Source organism: Lampris incognitus, unplaced genomic scaffold (assembly GCF_029633865.1).
Source record: "Lampris incognitus isolate fLamInc1 unplaced genomic scaffold, fLamInc1.hap2 scaffold_58, whole genome shotgun sequence".
NCBI classification, from domain to species: domain Eukaryota; kingdom Metazoa; phylum Chordata; class Actinopteri; order Lampriformes; family Lampridae; genus Lampris; species Lampris incognitus.
Window position 1 is genome coordinate 703,891 of NW_026611546.1, and position 11,096 is coordinate 714,986.

Consider the following 11,096-nt stretch of genomic DNA (forward strand, 5'->3'; position numbering starts at 1 on the left):
CTTTTTCAAAAAAGCCATGTTCCCATGGCGAGAGACTCGTTTTCTGTGAGAAAATGCATTAAAAGGAGGGATTTCATGAGAAACACTATAAATACATATTGTACTTGTCTGAAAACGCACAGAACCTTGAAATAGAAGGTTTCTCACCAAAAAACACATTGGTGAAACCCCTATCTTAAGGCTCTGAGTGTTTGCACACATGTACAAACAGGCATGTTTAAACTATAACGTTTTTAGTGAAATCATGTTTCTCTCGAGGAGAAAACGCGTTTAAAGCCATAAAAAGATCTCACTGTGTTTTGGCATTGACCAAGCTACCAACAACCTAAAAAATGATCAGAACTGGAGAAATTACATATTGACATTGGGTGAAATCATGTAACTCTTAAGGACGTGTTGCAGACTTGTTGAATAGATTCATTTTTCTTGTTTTGTTTGTTTTTGATGAAATTGTGCTTTTCTCGTCGAGAAAGGGCGTTTAACGCGATAAAAAGGTTTAGTGCGTTATGAATACGGGCTAGCTTACCAAAAGTACAAATGTGAACTAAATAAGACCGGGAGTCGTTTTTTTTGCTTAAAACACGATTTCTCGACCAGAATATGCTTTTTCAAAAAAGCCATGTTTCCATGGCGAGAGACTCGTTTTCTGTGAGAAAATGCATTAAAAGGAGGGATTTCATGAGAAACACTATAAATACATATTGTACTTGTCTGAAAACGCACAGAACCTTGAAATAGAAGGTTTCTCACCAAAAAACACATTGGTGAAACCCCTATCTTAAGGCTCTGAGTGTTTGCACACATGTACAAACAGGCATGTTTAAACTATAACGTTTTTAGTGAAATCATGTTTCTCTCGAGGAGAAAACGCGTTTAAAGCCATAAAAAGATCTCACTGTGTTTTGGCATTGACCAAGCTACCAACAACCTAAAAAATGATCAGAACTGGAGAAATTACATATTGACATTGGGTGAAATCATGTAACTCTTAAGGACGTGTTGCAGACTTGTTGAATAGATTCATTTTTCTTGTTTTGTTTGTTTTTGATGAAATTGCTTTTCTCGTCGAGAAAAGGCGTTTAACGCGATAAAAAGGTTTAGTGCGTTATGAATACGGGCTAGCTTACCAAAAGTACAAATGTGAACTAAATAAGGCCGGGAGTCGTTTTTTTTGCTTAAAACACGATTTCTCGACCAGAATATGCTTTTTCAAAAAAGCCATGTTCCCATGGCGAGAGACTCGTTTTCTGTGAGAAAATGCATTAAAAGGAGGGATTTCATGAGAAACACTATAAATACATATTGTACTTGTCTGAAAACGCACAGAACCTTGAAATAGAAGGTTTCTCACCAAAAAACACATTGGTGAAACCCCTATCTTAAGGCTCTGAGTGTTTGCACACATGTACAAGCAGGCATGTTTAAACTATAACGTTTTTAGTGAAATCATGTTTCTCTCGAGGAGAAAACGCGTTTAAAGCCATAAAAAGATCTCACTGTGTTTTGGCATTGACCAAGCTACCAACAACCTAAAAAAATGATCAGAACTGGAGAAATTACACGTTGACATTGGGTGAAATCATGTAACTCTTAAGGACGTGTTGCAGACTTGTTGAATAGATTCATTTTTCTTGTTTTGTTTGTTTTTGATGAAATTGCTTTTCTCGTCGAGAAAAGGCGTTTAACGCGATAAAAAGGTTTAGTGCGTTATGAATACGGGCTAGCTTACCAAAAGTACAAATGTGAACTAAATAAGGCCGGGAGTCGTTTTTATTGCTTAAAACACGATTTCTCGACCAGAATATGCTTTTTCAAAAAAGCCATGTTCCCATGGCGAGAGACTCGTTTTCTGTGAGAAAATGCATTAAAAGGAGGGATTTCATCAGAAACACTATAAATACATATTGTACTTGTCTGAAAACGCACAGAACCTTGAAATAGAAGGTTTCTCACCAAAAAACACATTGGTGAAACCCCTATCTTAAGGCTCTGAGTGTTTGCACACATGTACAAACAGGCATGTTTAAACTATAACGTTTTTAGTGAAATCATGTTTCTCTCGAGGAGAAAACGCGTTTAAAGCCATAAAAAGATCTCACTGTGTTTTGGCATTGACCAAGCTACCAACAACCTAAAAAATGATCAGAACTGGAGAAATTACATATTGACATTGGGTGAAATCATGTAACTCTTAAGGACGTGTTGCAGACTTGTTGAATAGATTCATTTTTCTTGTTTTGTTTGTTTTTGATGAAATTGTGCTTTTCTCGTCGAGAAAAGGCGTTTAACGCGATAAAAAGGTTTAGTGCGTTATGAATACGGGCTAGCTTACCAAAAGTACAAATGTGAACTAAATAAGGCCGGGAGTCGTTTTTATTGCTTAAAACACGATTTCTCGACCAGAATATGCTTTTTCAAAAAAGCCATGTTCCCATGGCGAGAGACTCGTTTTCTGTGAGAAAATGCATTAAAAGGAGGGATTTCATCAGAAACACTATAAATACATATTGTACTTGTCTGAAAACGCACCTAACCTTGAAATAGAAGGTTTCTCACCAAAAAACACATTGGTGAAACCCCTATCTTAAGGCTCTGAGTGTTTGCACACATGTACAAACAGGCATGTTTAAACTATAACGTTTTTAGTGAAATCATGTTTCTCTCGAGGAGAAAACGCGTTTAAAGCCATAAAAAGATCTCACTGTGTTTTGGCATTGACCAAGCTACCAACAACCTAAAAAAATGATCAGAACTGGAGAAATTACACATTGACATTGGGTGAAATCATGTAACTCTTAAGGACGTGTTGCAGACTTGTTGAATAGATTCATTTTTCTTGTTTTGTTTGTTTTTGATGAAATTGCTTTTCTCGTCGAGAAAAGGCGTTTAACGCGATAAAAAGGTTTAGTGCGTTATGAATCCGGGCTAGCTTACCAAAAGTACAAATGTGAACTAAATAAGGCCGGGAGTCGTTTTTATTGCTTAAAACACGATTTCTCGACCAGAATATGCTTTTTCAAAAAAGCCATGTTCCCATGGCGAGAGACTCGTTTTCTGTGAGAAAATGCATTAAAAGGAGGGATTTCATGAGAAACACTATAAATACATATTGTACTTGTCTGAAAACGCACAGAACCTTGAAATAGAAGGTTTCTCACCAAAAAACACATTGGTGAAACCCCTATCTTAAGGCTCTGAGTGTTTGCACACATGTACAAACAGGCATGTTTAAACTATAACGTTTTTAGTGAAATCATGTTTCTCTCGAAGAGAAAACGCGTTTAAAGCCATAAAAAGATCTCACTGTGTTTTGGCATTGACCAAGCTACCAACAACCTAAAAAATGATCAGAACTGGAGAAATTACATATTGACATTGGGTGAAATCATGTAACTCTTAAGGACGTGTTGCAGACTTGTTGAATAGATTCATTTTTCTTGTTTTGTTTGTTTTTGATGAAATGGTGCTTTTCTCGTCGAGAAAAGGCGTTTAACGCGATAAAAAGGTTTAGTGCGTTATGAATACGGGCTAGCTTACCAAAAGTACAAATGTGAACTAAATAAGGCCGGGAGTCGTTTTTATTGCTTAAAACACGATTTCTCGACCAGAATATGCTTTTTCAAAAAAGCCATGTTCCCATGGCGAGAGACTTGTTTTCTGTGAGAAAATGCATTAAAAGGAGGGATTTCATCAGAAACACTATAAATACATATTGTACTTGTCTGAAAACGCACAGAACCTTGAAATAGAAGGTTTCTCACCAAAAAACACATTGGTGAAACCCCTATCTTAAGGCTCTGAGTGTTTGCACACATGTACAAACAGGCATGTTTAAACTATAACGTTTTTAGTGAAATCATGTTTCTCTCGAGGAGAAAACGCGTTTAAAGCCATAAAAAGATCTCACTGTGTTTTGGCATTGACCAAGCTACCAACAACCTAAAAAATGATCAGAACTGGAGAAATTACATATTGACATTGGGTGAAATCATGTAACTCTTAAGGACGTGTTGCAGACTTGTTGAATAGATTCATTTTTCTTGTTTTGTTTGTTTTTGATGAAATTGTGCTTTTCTCGTCGAGAAAAGGCGTTTAACGCGATAAAAAGGTTTAGTGCGTTATAAATACGGGCTAGCTTACCAAAAGTACAAATGTGAACTAAATAAGGCCGGGAGTCGTTTTTATTGCTTAAAACACGATTTCTCGACCAGAATATGCTTTTTCAAAAAAGCCATGTTCCCATGGCGAGAGACTCGTTTTCTGTGAGAAAATGCATTAAAAGGAGGGATTTCATCAGAAACACTATAAATACATATTGTACTTGTCTGAAAACGCACCTAACCTTGAAATAGAAGGTTTCTCACCAAAAAACACATTGGTGAAACCCCTATCTTAAGGCTCTGAGTGTTTGCACACATGTACAAACAGGCATGTTTAAACTATAACGTTTTTAGTGAAATCATGTTTCTCTCTAGGAGAAAACGCGTTTAAAGCCATAAAAAGATCTCACTGTGTTTTGGCATTGACCAAGCTACCAGCAAACCTAAAAAATGATCAGAACTGGAGAAATTACACATTGACATTGGGTGAAATCATGTAACTCTTAAGGACGTGTTGCAGACTTGTTGAATAGATTCATTTTTCTTGTTTTGTTTGTTTTTGATGAAATTGTGCTTTTCTCGTCGAGAAAAGGCGTTTAACGCGATAAAAAGGTTTAGTGCGTTATGAATACGGGCTAGCTTACCAAAAGTACAAATGTGAACTAAATAAGGCCGGGAGTCGTTTTTATTGCTTAAAACACGATTTCTCGACCAGAATATGCTTTTTCAAAAAAGCCATGTTCCCATGGCGAGAGACTCGTTTTCTGTGAGAAAATGCATTAAAAGGAGGGATTTCATCAGAAACACTATAAATACATATTGTACTTGTCTGAAAACGCACCTAACCTTGAAATAGAAGGTTTCTCACCAAAAAACACATTGGTGAAACCCCTATCTTAAGGCTCTGAGTGTTTGCACACATGTACAAACAGGCATGTTTAAACTATAACGTTTTTAGTGAAATCATGTTTCTCTCGAGGAGAAAACGCGTTTAAAGCCATAAAAAGATCTCACTCTGTTTTGGCATTGACCAAGCTACCAGCAAACCTAAAAAATGATCAGAACTGGAGAAATTACATATTGACATTGGGTGAAATCATGTAACTCTTAAGGACGTGTTGCAGACTTGTTGAATAGATTCATTTTTCTTGTTTTGTTTGTTTTTGATGAAATGGTGCTTTTCTCGTCGAGAAAAGGCGTTTAACGCGATAAAAAGGTTTAGTGCGTTATGAATACGGGCTAGCTTACCAAAAGTACAAATGTGAACTAAATAAGGCCGGGAGTCGTTTTTATTGCTTAAAACACGATTTCTCGACCAGAATATGCTTTTTCAAAAAAGCCATGTTCCCATGGCGAGAGACTCGTTTTCTGTGAGAAAATGCATTAAAAGGAGGGATTTCATGAGAAACACTATAAATACATATTGTACTTGTCTGAAAACGCACAGAACCTTGAAATAGAAGGTTTCTCACCAAAAAACACATTGGTGAAACCCCTATCTTAAGGCTCTGAGTGTTTGCACACATGTACAAACAGGCATGTTTAAACTATAACTTTTTTATTGAAATCATGTTTCTCTCGAGGAGAAAACGCGTTTAAAGCCATAAAAAGATCTCACTGTGTTTTGGCATTGACCAAGCTACCAACAACCTAAAAAATGATCAGAACTGGAGAAATTACATATTGACATTGGGTGAAATCATGTAACTCTTAAGGACGTGTTGCAGACTTGTTGAATAGATTCATTTTTCTTGTTTTGTTTGTTTTTGATGAAATGGTGCTTTTCTCGTCGAGAAAAGGCGTTTAACGCGATAAAAAGGTTTAGTGCGTTATGAATACGGGCTAGCTTACCAAAAGTAAAAATGTGAACTAAATAAGGCCGGGAGTCGTTTTTATTGCTTAAAACACGATTTCTCGACCAGAATAGGCTTTTTCAAAAAAGCCATGTTCCCATGGCGAGAGACTCGTTTTCTGTGAGAAAATGCATTAAAAGGAGGGATTTCATCAGAAACACTATAAATACATATTGTACTTGTCTGAAAACGCACAGAACCTTGAAATAGAAGGTTTCTCACCAAAAAACACATTGGTGAAACCCCTATCTTAAGGCTCTGAGTGTTTGCACACATGTACAAACAGGCATGTTTAAACTATAACGTTTTTAGTGAAATCATGTTTCTCTCGAGGAGAAAACGCGTTTAAAGCCATAAAAAGATCTCACTGTGTTTTGGCATTGACCAAGCTACCAACAACCTAAAAAATGATCAGAACTGGAGAAATTACACATTGACATTGGGTGAAATCATGTAACTCTTAAGGACGTGTTGCAGACTTGTTGAATAGATTCATTTTTCTTGTTTTGTTTGTTTTTGATGAAATGGTGCTTTTCTCGTCGAGAAAAGGCGTTTAACGCGATAAAAAGGTTTAGTGCGTTATGAATACGGGCTAGCTTACCAAAAGTACAAATGTGAACTAAATAAGGCCGGGAGTCGTTTTTTTTGCTTAAAACACGATTTCTCGACCAGAATATGCTTTTTCAAAAAAGCCATGTTCCCATGGCGAGAGACTCGTTTTCTGTGAGAAAATGCATTAAAAGGAGGGATTTCATGAGAAACACTATAAATACATATTGTACTTGTCTGAAAACGCACAGAACCTTGAAATAGAAGGTTTCTCACCAAAAAACACATTGGTGAAACCCCTATCTTAAGGCTCTGAGTGTTTGCACACATGTACAAACAGGCATGTTTAAACTATAACGTTTTTAGTGAAATCATGTTTCTCTCGAGGAGAAAACGCGTTTAAAGCCATAAAAAGATCTCACTGTGTTTTGGCATTGACCAAGCTACCAACAACCTAAAAAATGATCAGAACTGGAGAAATTACATATTGACATTGGGTGAAATCATGTAACTCTTAAGGACGTGTTGCAGACTTGTTGAATAGATTCATTTTTCTTGTTTTGTTTGTTTTTGATGAAATTGCTTTTCTCGTCGAGAAAAGGCGTTTAACGCGATAAAAAGGTTTAGTGCGTTATGAATACGGGCTAGCTTACCAAAAGTACAAATGTGAACTAAATAAGGCCGGGAGTCGTTTTTTTTGCTTAAAACACGATTTCTCGACCAGAATATGCTTTTTCAAAAAAGCCATGTTCCCATGGCGAGAGACTCGTTTTCTGTGAGAAAATGCATTAAAAGGAGGGATTTCATGAGAAACACTATAAATACATATTGTACTTGTCTGAAAACGCACAGAACCTTGAAATAGAAGGTTTCTCACCAAAAAACACATTGGTGAAACCCCTATCTTAAGGCTCTGAGTGTTTGCACACATGTACAAGCAGGCATGTTTAAACTATAACGTTTTTAGTGAAATCATGTTTCTCTCGAGGAGAAAACGCGTTTAAAGCCATAAAAAGATCTCACTGTGTTTTGGCATTGACCAAGCTACCAACAACCTAAAAAAATGATCAGAACTGGAGAAATTACACATTGACATTGGGTGAAATCATGTAACTCTTAAGGACGTGTTGCAGACTTGTTGAATAGATTCATTTTTCTTGTTTTGTTTGTTTTTGATGAAATTGCTTTTCTCGTCGAGAAAAGGCGTTTAACGCGATAAAAAGGTTTAGTGCGTTATGAATACGGGCTAGCTTACCAAAAGTACAAATGTGAACTAAATAAGGCCGGGAGTCGTTTTTGTTGCTTAAAACACGATTTCTCGACGAGAATATGCTTTTTCAAAAAAGCCATGTTCCCATGGCGAGAGACTCGTTTTCTGTGAGAAAATGCATTAAAAGGAGGGATTTCATCAGAAACACTATAAATACATATTGTACTTGTCTGAAAACGCACAGAACCTTGAAATAGAAGGTTTCTCACCAAAAAACACATTGGTGAAACCCCTATCTTAAGGCTCTGAGTGTTTGCACACATGTACAAACAGGCATGTTTAAACTATAACGTTTTTAGTGAAATCATGTTTCTCTCGAAGAGAAAACGCGTTTAAAGCCATAAAAAGATCTCACTGTGTTTTGGCATTGACCAAGCTACCAACAACCTAAAAAATGATCAGAACTGGAGAAATTACATATTGACATTGGGTGAAATCATGTAACTCTTAAGGACGTGTTGCAGACTTGTTGAATAGATTCATATTTCTTGTTTTGTTTGTTTTTGATGAAATTGTGCTTTTCTCGTCGAGAAAAGGCGTTTAACGCGATAAAAAGGTTTAGTGCGTTATGAATACGGGCTAGCTTACCAAAAGTACAAATGTGAACTAAATAAGGCCGGGAGTCGTTTTTATTGCTTAAAACACGATTTCTCGACCAGAATATGCTTTTTCAAAAAAGCCATGTTCCCATGGCGAGAGACTTGTTTTCTGTGAGAAAATGCATTAAAAGGAGGGATTTCATGAGAAACACTATAAATACATATTGTACTTGTCTGAAAACGCACAGAACCTTGAAATAGAAGGTTTCTCACCAAAAAACACATTGGTGAAACCCCTATCTTAAGGCTCTGAGTGTTTGCACACATGTACAAACAGGCATGTTTAAACTATAACGTTTTTAGTGAAATCATGTTTCTCTCGAGGAGAAAACGCGTTTAAAGCCATAAAAAGATCTCACTGTGTTTTGGCATTGACCAAGCTACCAACAACCTAAAAAATGATCAGAACTGGAGAAATTACATATTGACATTGGGTGAAATCATGTAACTCTTAAGGACGTGTTGCAGACTTGTTGAATAGATTCATTTTTCTTGTTTTGTTTGTTTTTGATGAAATTGTGCTTTTCTCGTCGAGAAAAGGCGTTTAACGCGATAAAAAGGTTTAGTGCGTTATAAATACGGGCTAGCTTACCAAAAGTACAAATGTGAACTAAATAAGGCCGGGAGTCGTTTTTATTGCTTAAAACACGATTTCTCGACCAGAATATGCTTTTTCAAAAAAGCCATGTTCCCATGGCGAGAGACTCGTTTTCTGTGAGAAAATGCATTAAAAGGAGGGATTTCATCAGAAACACTATAAATACATATTGTACTTGTCTGAAAACGCACCTAACCTTGAAATAGAAGGTTTCTCACCAAAAAACACATTGGTGAAACCCCTATCTTAAGGCTCTGAGTGTTTGCACACATGTACAAACAGGCATGTTTAAACTATAACGTTTTTAGTGAAATCATGTTTCTCTCGAGGAGAAAACGCGTTTAAAGCCATAAAAAGATCTCACTGTGTTTTGGCATTGACCAAGCTACCAGCAAACCTAAAAAATGATCAGAACTGGAGAAATTACACATTGACATTGGGTGAAATCATGTAACTCTTAAGGACGTGTTGCAGACTTGTTGAATAGATTCATTTTTCTTGTTTTGTTTGTTTTTGATGAAATGGTGCTTTTCTCGTCGAGAAAAGGCGTTTAACGCGATAAAAAGGTTTAGTGCGTTATGAATACGGGCTAGCTTACCAAAAGTACAAATGTGAACTAAATAAGGCCGGGAGTCGTTTTTATTGCTTAAAACACGATTTCTCGACCAGAATATGCTTTTTCAAAAAAGCCATGTTCCCATGGCGAGAGACTCGTTTTCTGTGAGAAAATGCATTAAAAGGAGGGATTTCATCAGAAACACTATAAATACATATTGTACTTGTCTGAAAACGCACAGAACCTTGAAATAGAAGGTTTCTCACCAAAAAACACATTGGTGAAACCCCTATCTTAAGGCTCTGAGTGTTTGCACACATGTACAAACAGGCATGTTTAAACTATAACGTTTTTAGTGAAATCATGTTTCTCTCGAGGAGAAAACGCGTTTAAAGCCATAAAAAGATCTCACTGTGTTTTGGCATTGACCAAGCTACCAACAACCTAAAAAATGATCAGAACTGGAGAAATTACATATTGACATTGGGTGAAATCATGTAACTCTTAAGGACGTGTTGCAGACTTGTTGAATAGATTCATTTTTCTTGTTTTGTTTGTTTTTGATGAAATTGTGCTTTTCTCGTCGAGAAAAGGCGTTTAACGCGATAAAAAGGTTTAGTGCGTTATGAATACGGGCTAGCTTACCAAAAGTACAAATGTGAACTAAATAAGGCCGGGAGTCGTTTTTATTGCTTAAAACACGATTTCTCGACCAGAATATGCTTTTTCAAAAAAGCCATGTTCCCATGGCGAGAGACTCGTTTTCTGTGAGAAAATGCATTAAAAGGAGGGATTTCATGAGAAACACTATAAATACATATTGTACTTGTCTGAAAACGCACAGAACCTTGAAATAGAAGGTTTCTCACCAAAAAACACATTGGTGAAACCCCTATCTTAAGGCTCTGAGTGTTTGCACACATGTACAAACAGGCATGTTTAAACTATAACGTTTTTAGTGAAATCATGTTTCTCTCGAGGAGAAAACGCGTTTAAAGCCATAAAAAGATCTCACTGTGTTTTGGCATTGACCAAGCTACCAACAACCTAAAAAATGATCAGAACTGGAGAAATTACACATTGACATTGGGTGAAATCATGTAACTCTTAAGGACGTGTTGCAGACTTGTTGAATAGATTCATTTTTCTTGTTTTGTTTGTTTTTGATGAAATGGTGCTTTTCTCGTCGAGAAAAGGCGTTTAACGCGATAAAAAGGTTTAGTGCGTTATGAATACGGGCTAGCTTACCAAAAGTACAAATGTGAACTAAATAAGGCCGGGAGTCGTTTTTATTGCTTAAAACACGATTTCTCGACCAGAATATGCTTTTTCAAAAAAGCCATGTTCCCATGGCGAGAGACTCGTTTTCTGTGAGAAAATGCATTAAAAGGAGGGATTTCATCAGAAACACTATAAATACATATTGTACTTGTCTGAAAACGCACAGAACCTTGAAATAGAAGGTTTCTCACCAAAAAACACATTGGTGAAACCCCTATCTTAAGGCTCTGAGTGTTTGCACACATGTACAAACAGGCATGTTTAAACTATAACGTTTTTAGTGAAATCAT